Below are 14511 nucleotides of genomic sequence, written 5' to 3' on the forward strand. Positions count from 1 at the left end.
AGACTAGATAGCAAAAACTTCAGTTGAGTTCAAAAGAAAGAAAACAAGAACATGAACTGTTTTGTAACTCATTTTCAATATTTTAAATGTTGTCAAAGTTTAGAATTTTTCCTTTTTTCTTCTTCTTTTTAAAGTTGTTTTTATTTTGAGACAGCAGAGAAGGAGCAGAGAGAGAGAGAGAGAGAGAGAGAGAGAGAATCCTAAGCAGGCCCCACACTGTCAGTGTGGAGCCCAATGCAGGACTCAAACCTATGAACCTGTGAGATCATGATCTGAGCTGAAACCAAGAGTTGGACACCTAACCGACTGAGCCACCCAGGCACCCCCAAAGTTTAGAATTTTTCAATAGTTTTAAATATTAAAGATCTTCAATATAGCCAAGTTGATTTCCAAGGAGTGCTAGTATGATTCCCGATGCTTATACTAAGTCACATTATCTCAAACCAAAGAAAGTGGAAAGTGTCCTAAAAATGACTTGTACTATTATATTGCTATATTCTTTTCCAGACTGTTTTCTACAATACTAGCTTTGTATTAAAATGGGATCATAGTATGCTAGCTGTTCTACAACTTCCTGTTTTCATTTGACATTCCTTAAACATTTTTGTGTAACTTGAGATACAGATTTGCCTGAATCTTAGCTGCAGTGTGGTTTTCCATTTCCCAGCTGTCCTGAAATGCATTGCACTGTACCTGTCAAAGCACGGCTGCCAGAAGCTAGGGTCCAGGAAGTGTCAATCTCTGCTCTCCACACAACCCAGCAAGTTTGGCATTTTAGAAGCTAAGCAATTTCTAATGTTGAAGGCAATCAAAGTGCTCTAACAGTCTTTGGAAACATCTTTCAACCTCACCCCAGTCCCTGGTTGTCACCTTCTCTTTCTGACCCTTCAGATATTGTTGAGATCTGAATTATTATGTTCCTATCATCCACTCCTCCATTCTCCTTTTCCCATAAATCTCAATTATTCTCTTACCCTTAAGTGCTTTACTGTACACACCAAATACCCTGAATTGAAAGAGACATGGCCAATTTATTTTTTAGAAAAAGCATCAGAATTTCTTCCTCTCGTCCACAGTTAGGAGGGAGGATGCTTCTTCCCAACCCCAGTGCCTTCCATCTCTCTATGAAGAGAGGAGGCTGGTAAGCACTTAACAAATGTACTTAAGACTGGAAAAAAAATGCCACCAACTGCACGATTTTAACACACCTAGACAATACTCCATTCACCTTATTTATTCAAAGCAATCCGATAAATATTTTACTGTACATACCTGAGCCAGCCAGGTGCCTCTAAAACTCGCTGCCCTACCCACAACTCACACAGATTCCTGTTGTTCTGACTTGGCTATCTATCAATCCCAGAGTTTAATGATCTGAGTTCTATATCTTGAACATGTCCCTTCATATTTTTATCATGGATGTGCTATCTGCCCGACTTCCGATGTGAACTTCTGGCCTAGTCAGTGTAAATGGGCTTATTGTCATCTCCACACACAGAGCAGATAGGCCACGGTGCAGGTAACAACACCAAGTCCCCATGCCCCACCCTGGAACAGCTTGCCCTGGAGAGATGCTTTCTTTGAAGGATAACTAGGAAGCCATTGATTGTGTACAAAATACTGTTTTAGTGCCATCTGATAACCCATCTGTCTCTACTTTGAAGAGTTCACAGTTGAGTGAAATCAAACTATAAAGTGTAAGTACAGCTGTAGTTATAATACAGATAAAAATGTATCTATTTAGTATTTTCTCTATTCTCTTAGATATGTCTGCCTAATCCTCACCTCAACGATTACTAATGGTCAAAAGACACTGTGAAGTCCCTCCCTTCACTGGGATTTTCTAGTTTTATCAATTATCTTTGAGAAAGGTAGTTACTATGCTTCATACTTCTAGAAAAGTTCTCACTAGGAAAGACCTGCAGGTGATTTCATTTTCAGTGAATATACATCCTTTTCTTTACTTGCTTCAATGAAGCTGTGCTGGCAATAAAACCAGTACGTTCATGAACTGGTTGCAAAGCCACAGACAGCCGGCTCTTGAACCCAGGCAGCTAATTAGCGTTCCATGGAACCCAGCTTGTACCTGGACAAGAGTTGGGTTGCTAGATGGGAAATAGGGAATCACTGCAAAACACGAAAAAGCCTGGAATACAACTGTTGTTAGGACACTTGGTCTAAGATCGGCATATAAATGTCTGGGGCAGAAAATAGGTCCACAAATGGGAATGAGCTACTGGGAAAACAGGTTCCAGTGCTATCTTCTGAGATAAGATCCTCTGCCTGCTTTCTGGAAATAAACCATATATGTCACTAGCTGGCCTGTTAATAATACCTATTGCCTTTTGGAATAGAGAAAAAAGTCTCAATGCTTTGAAGAAACACTAGAATCAGTCTATTGCCTTTTAAGTAGGCTCCATGCCCAATGTGAAGTTTGAACCCATGACCCTGAGATCAAGAGTCACATGCTCTGCTGACTGAGCCAGCCAGGTGCCCCACACTAGAGTCAGTCTAGATCAACACCCTTATTTGACACATAACAAAACAAACCTGTCTAAGCTAGTGCTCTTTCTCAGTAAAACTCTGCCTCTCAAAAAAAATCATATGGCTCATGTAATCCATGGTGTCATTAGAAAGCAATATCAGTTGGGGGTGCCTGGGTGGCTCAGTCGGTTAAGCATCCGACTTCGGCCCAAGTCATGATCTTGTGGTCCATGAGTTTGCGCCCTGTGACGGGCTCTGTGGTGGCAGCTCGGAGCCTGCTTCGGATTCAGTGTATCCCTCTCTCTCTGCTCCTCCCCCACTCATGCTCTGTCTCTGTGTCACAAAAATAAATAATAAACATTTTAAAAAATTTTAAAAGAAAGCAATATCAATTCAAAAGCTTTTCTTTTTAGATATGACCTCTTCTGGAAGCAAATCTTTTATTTTCTGAAACTAAATAGCACTAACTTACATTTAACTCAGACTGAATCACCAGAGAATTCATATTTGCATATGCATAATGTATATACGATGTCAATACATTTCTATCTTCCTGTCTTTGTCTTAACTCGATGTTTGGTTTTGGCTGTACTTCTCTGTAAGCACCAATTAGCAGGAAAGGCTGGGCTGATGGAAGGAATACACCATGTACTACAGCAGTCTGGAGCCATGGCAACCTAGGTCTGTTGAGAAGGCACCTCACTCCATACCAAGCACAAAGAGGCTCTAAATAAAATTATATTTCCTTTTCGTGATCACCTTAGCAGCCATGGCAGACAAAGGCCCCTCCTCTCGTACTGTGTTACCAAAGCAAACCTTATCTAAAGACTTTTATTCTAGAAATTCTTCTGGAGGAGAATGGGATCAAGTATCCGCGTAAGTAGCTTAAGACAAAGAGAAAGGATGCTGCACCACAGCAAGTGACCCTCCCAAGCATGCATGCTGCAAAAGTGAGCTCGCAGTTTCAGGTTTGTAAATAGAGTGGTGTACTCCAAACCACAAAAGCCGTGATAGACTCTAACTGCAGTACAAGCAAAACAGCATCAAGGGTACATGGGCACCTGTGAACTGGCCTGAGCGCGGAAGCCCCCGGTAAACGACGTGTTTGCAGAAATAAGAATCCTGTGTTGAGTGGCAATTAGAGTGTAATCTCCTGCCCTCACTGCCCTCATTCTTAATTCCCACAGCCGCAGTCCCAAAGAGCACTGTACACACAGGGAAATGGAATTATTTCCCAGTCCCTGGCGGAGGGTGGGAGGGGGGTGCTGTGTCTCCCATCCCCGAGGGCAAGCTAGGCTGACCATTTTGAAAGCTCAGTGTTTGTATGTCAGCAGGTACCTATATTCATTCCAGCTTTGTGAAGCCTTTATGAACATCCGTTAGTCATATTTCAGCCACAGTATGGGAGATAAGACAGCCAGGAGATCTCATAGGTAGGTTGTGAGGAATAACTAATGAAAAAGCACTTTGCAAAATATGAAGTATGATCCTAACGCTCAATAGAATAAGATATTTTACTTGACCATTAGCCTACTTTATCACAAGCTGCCTGGAAGGAAGGCAAATGCTAGACATCATCAGCAGAGCCTCCAGTTATGGATTAGGTCATAGAGAACAAAGTCACTTTGGTCAGAACTGTCTCATTTCACGTGAAACCAGGTCATTAAATTTTTCCAGAAGACACCAGTTCTTGAGGTCTCATGACCCCCATTTACTGTTCAAAACTAAACTTTGTAATAAGGTAAAAGCTGATTTAATCCATTCATTTCTTCTGGAAAAACACCACTAACAATGTATTGATTTCTTTTTTCTTCATAAAGAAGGCAACATTGCCAGATACTCCAGCCTAGGATAGTCTAATAAAGAGGCAGAACAGAGTTGGAATTACAAATAAGGGCCTCATACTTGCAATTCATTTTGCAATCCTGAAGCCCAGAAACTAACACGATTTTGAAACACTGGTATACAACAGATAACAGAGACTAAACTATGCATATGAGGCTGACACGATAGAAAAACCAAATAAACAGGAAATGACACAAGCCTGGAGTTTCTGAAAAACAACCAAACCTTCTTGAAAATCTAAAGATATAAGGTGAATAAGATAAGCATTCTTTGTCCTTAGGGAATTTATAATCAAGACGAGATGACAAATAACTATGATATGCAGGACAAAGCCTTCTGTAAAATCTTAAAGGAAGAACCTGTCACCATTCTTCTCTCTGCCCCTCTCCCCACCCTACCCCCACAAAGAAGGAAAGCATCTCTGCCTTAAGTAGCTACTCCCTGTAAATTGCATATTCAATGAAAGTCATTCACCAAGGTTCTTATTTCTTCTTTTCAAAAAGCAAGCTCCCCTACATATTCACATATGCTCAAATGAAACGTTACAATGTCTGGAATTTGCTCTAAAATAATTTCATGGTGCTAGGAAGAGGGAAGAGACAGAAATCAAACCTGATTGATCATGGGTTGAGATTTATTGTATATAGATTATGGGAACATGAAGTTTCTTTGTACTACTTGTCAACTTCTGAGTGTTTGAAATTTCCATGATAAGTTTATGAACTGCAATCTGCCTTGTAGAGCTACATTAAATGCTGACCATCATGAACAATAAGTGCTTTCTCACACTTGCTTTTCTCTGGAGGCATGGCTCATCAGACTCATCACCACCTGGCAGGGACTGCAGATGTCAGGATCTAAACACATTTGATTCCTGACAGGAGACCACAGGCCACAGATCCCATAAAGTGTTATGAAAGCATCTGGACGTGAGTAATGCAGGTGCCTCTAGCCGCTCTGTGATGATGCCTACAGAGACTTCCATCCCCAGTCACAAACGTAAAACAAAATCATCCTTTGCAACTAACACCATCAAGCGGAAGCTGGCATTAGACGAAATAAAGACACACATGTTCCATGGAACCAATTTGAGACCACCACTGTGTCAAGAAGAAACAAAGTAAAAGCAAGCACTGCCCATTTCATGCTTTAACTCATTATTTGTACTGACTCTGAATCTTGCTAATATCAGGAATCAGATAACCACGAACAGATCTGGAGCTGATTTCTCCCCCTAAATCCAAACCCATCCAACTCTTCTCTTGCTTTTTTCTACTACAGATGTTGAAAATCTAAACACACCTTTGTCAGGACATCTTGCAGCTATTGGTGGCCATGTGAAAAATGTACTGTCTGAATGTGCAGCACCTGGGTTGAAAGGAGAAACCCATCAGACCAATATGCTAAGGAAGACAAACTGAAAAATCCTCAACAGTATCTGCATGAGACAGATATGTTTACATTATTGTTTAGTTGGGTTTTTTGTTACATGCAGCCAAATATACTCTTATCTGGTTCAGGAAGAGAATCAATGTCTCTCCAAGCAGAGGAGAACCCAAAAGGGACATGCGTGCCTGGAAATGTTTAACAACCGGTGCTCTCAAAGGCAAAGAGAAAAGACCTGATTTGTAGTATTTGCCAATTTCTGTGGAGTACACACACCCACCATGGCCAAGATGAAGCTACCAATGGATGTCATTAACTGTGGAGTTGGGAAGATGCACATAAACACCTCCTACCAGTACAAACCTGCTCCAGCCCACCAATGAATATGTCCTTTCTAGACCTCCCAGGAAGCCAGACTCAATGAGATTGCTTAGAAACTGTCTATAAGCCCACAGAGAAATGGTATTGAAAGGGGCTGAGTGGCTCAGGGAAAGGGGATGAGGAGGAGGGAAATGGGAAAAGCCAAGTGGAAAACATTAATTTTGACTACTAGCTTTCTTCAGGGAATAAGAGCTTTGGAAGTCAACAACTTGGGAAGGAAATGTTTTGTGCTATTTGGTTATTGTACTTGACTCTTACACGTGTAAACATTATGAGAACCCTAAACAAAATGCAGGCACGTCCGTGTTAAACACTGGTTTAACAAGAGTCTACATGGTATTTTCACATAGGTTATCTCGTTTAATCTCCACAATCATCTAGGGATAAAGAAATTATTTTTATGTGTATTTTACAGATTAGGAAACTGAGGCACAGACATTAAATAGCCTGTTCAAGGTAAGGCAGCTTCAGAATTTACCCCTTATGGCAATAAAAATCTGTAATAACTTTCCTCATGACAATCCCCAACCAATGGGGGGCAGAGTCACAGACACAGAAAAGATTTCTCTTAGTGGCGGTTGGACCCCGACTTCTGAATGGAATGGTCAGTGTGGTGGTTTGTAATTAATACAAACACAGTAGCTTGTGTGTGTGTGTGTGTGTGTGTGTGTGTGCGTGTGTGTGTATGTGTGTGTGTGTGTGTTGGTATGGAAATCATGTCCCTAACACAGAGAAGAACAAAACCCACAGGGATGGCATATGAAAAACATTATAGGTTCTTATACATATTCCTCAGACTTTGTCATTTTCAGGTTTCTGAATAACAGCTCAGATCCCCCACACTTCAGCAGGGGAAAAGAAAATTAGAAGCTTCTGAAAGAGGAAAATGAACATCTTGTAGAAAAGATAATCATTTTCAAAATGGTCATAATTATTGCTAAAGGAGCATCTCTGTTTAGCAAACTTTTCATTTCCTACTTGTATTTCTCTCTGCTAAACTCCAGGCTCTCCTTGAGAATTATTCATGTAATCCCAAATGGGGAAAAATAATTATGGCCATCAGAGTATATCTAAGTGGCCAGTATGATGAAGTGAAAAATGCCTTATACTTACCAGACTCCAGAATGGTTTCAGAATCCAACCCCATCTCTTCACCACAAGACCCCAAATGCCACCAGTGAGAGGGGACAGGAGCTTTCGTAGGTAAGAATTCACCTTCACTGTGCAATGGCTATTATCTCAACACTTGAGGGGTAACCAGCCTACTGAGAAAAAGGAAAGTTTCCATATCCTATGAGGGAAGGTTAAGAGGAGGGAGAGAGAGAGGTAAGAGAGGAAAAGGCAATTAGAACAAGGCAGTACCAGGAAAGGCAGTTTTGGGGATAATTCCAAATGAAGGGTGCAAATAAATGCACAAGGTGAAGGTAGACATAAAGGTGAGCTGTGAAAGATGGGAGGGATTATCCAAATCAAAAATGGCCTGTTATGTAATGGTGCCCATGAACCAGGCTGTTCCATACAGAGGGGCTGTGGAACAATGGGCTTGCACGTTTAAGCAAAGTGGAAACTGATCTGCCTCAAAACCATACAGAGGCTTATGGGAATTGAGAACAATTCTAGGGCCTTAGGCCCTCTGGGTAGACCCTGATAAAAGGATACCAGTCATGCACAAGAATATTCATGGCATCTTAGAGGACCTACTGATGGCCAGAGACATCTCGGAAGCTGCTTGTTCCCACCATGCCTGTGGCCCGGTAGCGGCAATAAAAACTAAGGTATAGAAAGTATTTGTTATATCAGGTACTTTCATTACCTCCAGCTATTCTTTCCTAATGCAAATCAGTCAACCTTCTCGTCACCAAAAAGACTGGAAGCAAATGTGAGTGGCAGGTTAGTGTAAAAATTCCCGAAGTTTTTCTTTCTTCCATAGAAACTTAAAGCCTTAGGTTTGCAGATGAGTTATCCAAATTGCCTTTCTGGATCATCCATGACTGTAGAATGAATGTATAAGTTGTTTTAAAATGTTTAAGTGGAGGGGCACCTGGGTGGCTTAGTCAGTTAAGCATCTGACTTTAGCTCAGGTCATGATGTCTAAGTTCGTGAGTTCGAGCCCTGCGTCAGGCTCTGTGCTGACAGCTCGCAGCCTGGAGCATGCTTCAGAATCTGTGTCTCCCGTTCTCTCTGCCCCTCCCCCACTCACACTCTGTCTCTCTCAAAAAATAAATAAACATTAAAATTTTTTAAATTTTTAAGTGGAGCAAGTATTCTGTGGGTAGAAAAAGGAGAGATTGAGAATTGCAGGCAGGAATCTGAAGAGACCTATTTACTTTCAAGTATTTGGAAAATATGTTGCTCAAAACATACAATTATTAAGCTCTTAATGTTCCAAGTGGATACAGGGGTGGAGAGTATTTCCCTTGAGCTGTGTTCCCATGGTCACAAAACTGAAGCTCAAAAATTTACTATAGCTCAATGGTCACACAGGATTGTAATCCAAAGAAGCAGAGGCCTGATGATACTGAAGTGAGGAATCCATGCCAGTTATCAATGTGTTGTCTCATAGCTGCAAATTCATCTGTCAATGCATGCTCTGAGGTAATGGACAGAATTCATTTAAACATTTGTCCTTTACAGTGAGCACAATGTTGGGCTTCGCCAGTAGAGGGCGCGGGAGAGACATTACAGGAGAAAAGGGGCTCTTGGCTGTTTCTGGTAGTTGCACCGTGGGTGGGCGGTGTGGTTGTGAGGAAGTTTGGGGAAGAGGTGAATAACCAACTCTGAATAAGTGCCCAAAGTGAAGATGTCAGCTGGACAAAATGATGCAGTCTGTGGATGTCAATCAGCTTCTTTCCCGGCCACCTGATGGCTTGCTCACCGAGCTTATGAACCAAGTTGCCGTGGTGGCAGGCATGGAGGCTGGGCATGGGCAAAACATCATCTTCCCCTCCTGAAGGCTGACCTGGCCACAGCCACTGCTGAGTGTGTAACCTGCTGACGATGGAGATCAACTCTGAGCCCCGGATATGGCACCGTTCCTCAGCAGGCCCAGCCAGCCACCTGTTGGTGGATTGATTACATTGGACCTCTTCGAGGGAGCAAATATGTGTCCCCACTGAAATAGGTATATATTCTGGGTCTGTGTTTGTCTTTCCTGCCGATAATGCTTCTGCCAGCACCACCATCCATGGACCCACAGAATGTCTTATCTAGAGCATCATGGCAATCCACACAGCCTTGTATCTGATCAGGGAACTCATCTCATAGAAAAGAATTGCACCAGTGGCCTCATATCCCTGAGAATAACTGGGTTTATAACATCTTCCATTACCCACCAGCAGCTGGCCTAATGGAAGGGCGGACTGAAGACTTCATCGCAGTGCCAATTGAGAGAAAAAAATCCCTTGCTAGGATGGAATTCAATCTCACAAAATGCAGTTATGCTTTAAATCACAGACCACAGTGTGGTGCCATGTCCACCGTGCCCACAATACATGGGTCCAGGAATCCAGAGAGTGGGCAAGAGTGGGAGGGGCTTCTTTCACTATTACATGTAATAACATACTTCCTGAACTCTTGCTTTCCATTCCAGGAATTTTGAGCTCCACTGATTTGGAGATACTAGTTCCCAAGGGAGGAGTGCTTTCACCTGAGGCCACACACATGTCTCCACTGAACTGGAGGTTGAGAGTGCCACCTGGACATTTTGGTTTTCTGGTGCCACTGAACACAAGAAGGGTTAGTCTACTAACTGGGGTGATTTATCCCCATTACCAAGGAGAAATCAGTTTACTGCTACACACTGGAGGCAAAGAAGACTTTGTGTCAGAAAAAAAAATTCTGGACCTAGGTAAGGAGATATTTTATTCGAGGGGATTATTGCAATAGGAGGAAGGGACTGTTGCCATAGAGAGAATCTTCCAACCATAGGATCTGCAAGTGTCTCAAAGGTCGGGTGGAAAGGGGTTTTCTTCTACAGGAAAGAATGAATAAGGCTAGAAAGAACTGGATGTGGGAGAATGGGATGTGCATGTGGCATATAATTGTATGAACAATCATCGAATGACTTTCTCTGTGGTCAGGTGATTTTCGGGAGGGGTTGTTAAGGAAGGCCTGCTCTGCATTCTGGTGCTTGCTCAGGCTGAGAATGAGTCAATGTTCAGGGACCTGTGGGGATGGGGAGAAGCTGGATTAAAATTTGGTCATGTCTAAAGTTAGCTGGTGCTGTGATGTTCAGATTGATCAAAGGGAGCAAACAGTTCAGTTCAACCGATGAGACCATGAATGGGAACTTGGAAGGTCTGTGTCTGGTCTTGTCGTAGGTAAACAAGGGGGTCATGCACAAGTCTTACCTAGGTCATGCCAGGAGGAGAGATTCTTCATGATAAGCCATTTCCTGAAACAAAGAAGAGTGGGGGGATTTCTTTCTTTTCTTTTCCTCCCAGCTTTACTGAGATATAATTGACATAATAACATTGTGTAAGTTTAAGGTGTGCAACGTGTTGATTTGATACAGGTACATATTACAAAATGATTATTACAGGAGCATTAGTTAACCTCTACTGTCACATAATTATCATTTCATTTCTGTGGTGAGAACAGTTTAAATCTCCTCTCTTAGCAACTTTCCAGTACATAATACAGTGTTATTAGCTGTAATCACCATGCTGTATGTTAGATCCCCAGAATTTGTTCATCTTATAATTGGAAGCTTACACACTTTGACCAATGTTTCCCCCACCCACCACCAGCCCTTGGTACCCACCACCTCTCCAAGTTTTTCTCCCTTTTCTACTTTTAAGGATCATTGTGATTATATTGGGCCTATTCAGATAATCCGGGGTAATCTCCCATTTTAAGGTCAGATGATTTAGCAACCTTGCCATGTACTATAACATGCTCACGGGTTCTGGGAATTAGCATGTGACATCTTTGAGGGGGGCATTTATTCCACTGGCTACACTCAGGGTATCATGCCCGTTGGGAATTGGGATGAGTTTCACTCATTCAAAAAAAAGATAAGTCTTTTGGTGGGGACACAATATTGTCATTTTTGGAATGCGAGAAAGTGTTTATCTTGATGGTTGGATGATGGGTGCATATGTGACAGTAGGGGGTTGTTCCTGCATGTTTTGTTATGTCTGTAGTCACCTCTATCCTGGACAATACTGCCCAATTGCTAATCATTCTCCTGCTAAATGTTGTTCAGCTGGAACGGTATCATTTATTCAATGACCAGCTTCTTGGGTCCATGGTGTTGGCTCTTGTGGGGATAGACCGTGAGTGGAATTCAGCATTGCTGTGAAAGAGTAATCAGTGTAGATGAGCACAATGTGTTGTTTCAAAATTTCACATGACCTCGATGCACATGTCCTCATCCGAGAACCTGTTGACATACATAATGAGACCATGATACAATCTGTAGAGGTCATTGGACATGTGGTAAGGAATGTGGTAATACAAAGAGAGAATTCCCAGTGGGGAAAGAGTGGATCTGTGCTTATTTCCTTCACATCAGTTACCTGCCATAAAGATGATGATGCCAGGGCAGGGAAGGAAGTATGTCCTAGCTGGGTAGGAAAGTACAGAGTTACATGTATATTCAACAATGGCTTTTTAGTTTGAATTAGTTTCTAAAAGATATATAGCAAAGGAAAGATTTCCCAAGACTTAGCTTACATATTTATCCTGCAGAATATTTTGTGGTTTGAGGAGAAGTTGGTACAGATTCACAAACAAACCAGAGATGAAAAACATTATATTAATTTTTGAAGAATTTCGCAAAGGTATGAGTGAACTGTAAAATCTCTCACCGTGTTCTCAACATGGACCTGGATGCCACCTTTATGTCTTCATGTTGGATTTGTTTCACTAGGATGCCATTTTGCAAGGTGTGTGTGTGGGCTGTCACTTGCTCCCCTTCCAGACATTCATGATTAAGTTCTCTTTAGCATAAGTAACAGTCTCCCTGGATACAAGAGACCAGTAATCAGTATATCCTTTCACATTAATTAAATGCAAGTGAGAAATCTACGATGCTCAGCCAGCTCATTAGTGATCACATAGCTTGGGTAAGGGTTTGGTCATTGCTCTTGATGGCCTACTTCATCTTTAGGGGATGGAGTTTTAGATTCTGCTTTAGTGCCACCGTGTGTTGTAATAGAAGAATAAAGCATTCCAAATGTTATGCCATCGCTAGACCCATCCCCTCACTTGAAATGTCCCCTTTTCCACACGTCTGAATTCTTTGCAACTTTCCAGGCTCACCTCCGTTGCCATGTCTGTTCTTTACACTTTCTCTAATCAACCCAGACCACAGCAATTCCTCTTCTCTGAAATTTTATCCCTTTCCATGTCTAGTTGCTCCCTTTGGCACTGTATGGTTTCATCAGTTATATTTCCTTATATACATCATAGACTCAAAGGATTATTAGTTGACGGAGTTGATTGATTACAGTCTAGTCTAGGCTGGTAGCACTGGGAATGAATGAAGAGACAGATGATTGATTGGATATATAGTGGTTGAGGAAGAGGGTGGAGCTAGAGTTGATGCTATTATTTCAAGGTTGGAAGCCCCCATCCACCTTTTGTCTTCTACTATAGATGCACTTGATTAATGCTTGCTGAAGTTAGTTGAATTCACTTCAGCCGGAACATTTTCTCTATCTTTTGGTATTTATCCAAAGTCTCAGTAAAGTGTTCTTCATGCCATTCTTCCATGTTTGGGCGTGGCTTTCTCAGGTATCACAGGGCATGGTATCTATACATGTCTGCCACCAACATGCTCCCTATTCTCCACAGGTATAGCCTCTGTGGGTAAATTGTGTTCATAACCACACCCTCCTTTACTCATATCTCCTGCCCTACACCACCTCTCAATGCCCCGACTTCCTCTCTCCCTCCTCCTGTCACTGTGTTCATTTCTGCCCTTGGCTAAAAATTGGTAGAGAAAAGCATCTGACCCTATGAACCCTGGAGTATTTTCTCTATGCAGGGCTTTTTTCCTTTACCCATAAGAATGTCCCCGAATGAGGTCTCCCTAATGGGGAATTTCAAGTACTAGCAGAACGATAACCTACAGAAGAGTAAGCTTTCTCGTTAAAAGGTAAGACAGTAAATATTTTAGGCTTTCCAGGACTTTTCACAGCTACTAGACCAGGCTACTATAGTTATAGAATATGTAAATGAATCTTTCATATGTAAATGTATATGTTAGTATTCCAATAATATTTACAAAAAAAAAAAAAAAAAAAAAGATCGCAAACCATAGCCCATAAACCATAGTTTGCTGAATTCTGGCTTACAGGCTTATTTTTGGCATTCCTTATGTTTCTTAAGTCATAGCACAAAAGCAGTGGCCACTTGCCTTTATCTATCCATCTACCTACCTACCTACCTACTTTGCATTTCTGGGGTAGGAAACTTTGTGATGTGTGGAAAAGGCAAAGCTGTATGCATTTCCATTGAGAACCCTGGTTGTGAATGTTACAGGTGCTAACATTGCAGACAGAACTGCAGAGGCACCTTCCAGAGACCCCAGGGGTTGGTGACTCACAGAAGCAGAATTAGAGATGGGGAAATTAGGAGTGTCTGTCAGATGCAAATACTCTATTCTTGGAAATTTGCTTAATTTTATGCAGCAAGTTTTATGCTGCAAAAGTGGTTAAAACAATGATACTTTTTGCAATGATGAAACTGAAGAGACAGCTGAGTTAGAGTTTTATTAAGTGGCTTAAGGAACAATTTCCTTAGGCAGTGGGTTTTTGGTTTTTTATTTTAAGTAAACTCTATGCTCAACTTGAGGCCAGAACTTACAACCACCGAGATCAAGAATCACAGGCTCCACTGACTGAGCCAGCCAGGTGCCCCTTGTGGTTTTTTGTTCTTAAGCCTGTCCAATTGAATTTTTATATCTAATTGTGGTTTTTTGTTCTTAAGCCTGTCCAATTGAATTTTTATTTCTAATGATCTTTTATCTTATAATGATTTAGGATTATAACACAAAATATAGTATACTTTAACAAAACTGACTTTTTTGTTCATGCTTTTCCTCAGGTACACCAAGTCTGTGGACTCACATAACACGTGTAACTTTTGGTTTTATGTATCAACTTGTGTGAGTTGTGGGCCGTAGTCCCGTTATTTAATCAAACAGCAAACTAGGTGGTGCTGTGAAGGTATTTTGGAGACATGGCTAGCATTTATGATCAATTTAAGTAAAGGAACTTACCCTTGATAATGCAGGTGGACCCCATCCAATCAGTTGAAGTCTTTAAGAGCAAATCTGTTTGCCAAAGAACAAATTGTGCCTCAAGATTACAGCAGTTTCCAGTCTGCCAGCATGCCCTATGGATTTCAGACTCCAGACTGCAACACTGACGCCTGCCTGAGCTTCCCAGTGGCTAGCCTTCCATACAG

The sequence above is a fragment of the Leopardus geoffroyi genome, chromosome X, assembly GCF_018350155.1.
Source record: "Leopardus geoffroyi isolate Oge1 chromosome X, O.geoffroyi_Oge1_pat1.0, whole genome shotgun sequence".
Lineage (NCBI taxonomy): Eukaryota > Metazoa > Chordata > Mammalia > Carnivora > Felidae > Leopardus > Leopardus geoffroyi.